Raw genomic sequence first — 334 nt, 5'->3', positions numbered from 1 at the left:
GGCGCGGCGGGCGGACCTGGCGGCGGGGTCAGGCCCCCTGCGGCCGGGCGCCCATGCGGGGGGCGGGCGGCCGGGCGGCTGCCGCGGGAGACGCGCCCGGAGAAAAGTTTGGGCGTCCGAGGCCGAGCAGGCGAGGAGCGAGCGGGCGGCGGGAGGGGCCGGCCGGGCGGCGGGCGGGGCGCGGGGACCGCCCGGAGGGAAGGAGCCCGGGGAGGGAGCGGCCGCGGGGCGGGAGCGGCGCTGCCCGCTGCCCCTCCCCGCCGCCCGGGCTCGGGCGCTTCGGGCTGGAGGAGGGTGAGGTCTGGTGCCCAGAGCCCCCGGAGTCGCGCCGACT

Source organism: Miniopterus schreibersii (assembly GCF_964146895.1).
Source record: "Miniopterus schreibersii genome assembly, chromosome: 8".
NCBI classification, from domain to species: domain Eukaryota; kingdom Metazoa; phylum Chordata; class Mammalia; order Chiroptera; family Miniopteridae; genus Miniopterus; species Miniopterus schreibersii.
The sequence above is the reverse complement of the archived record's forward strand: the minus strand, read 5'-3'. Positions refer to the sequence as shown.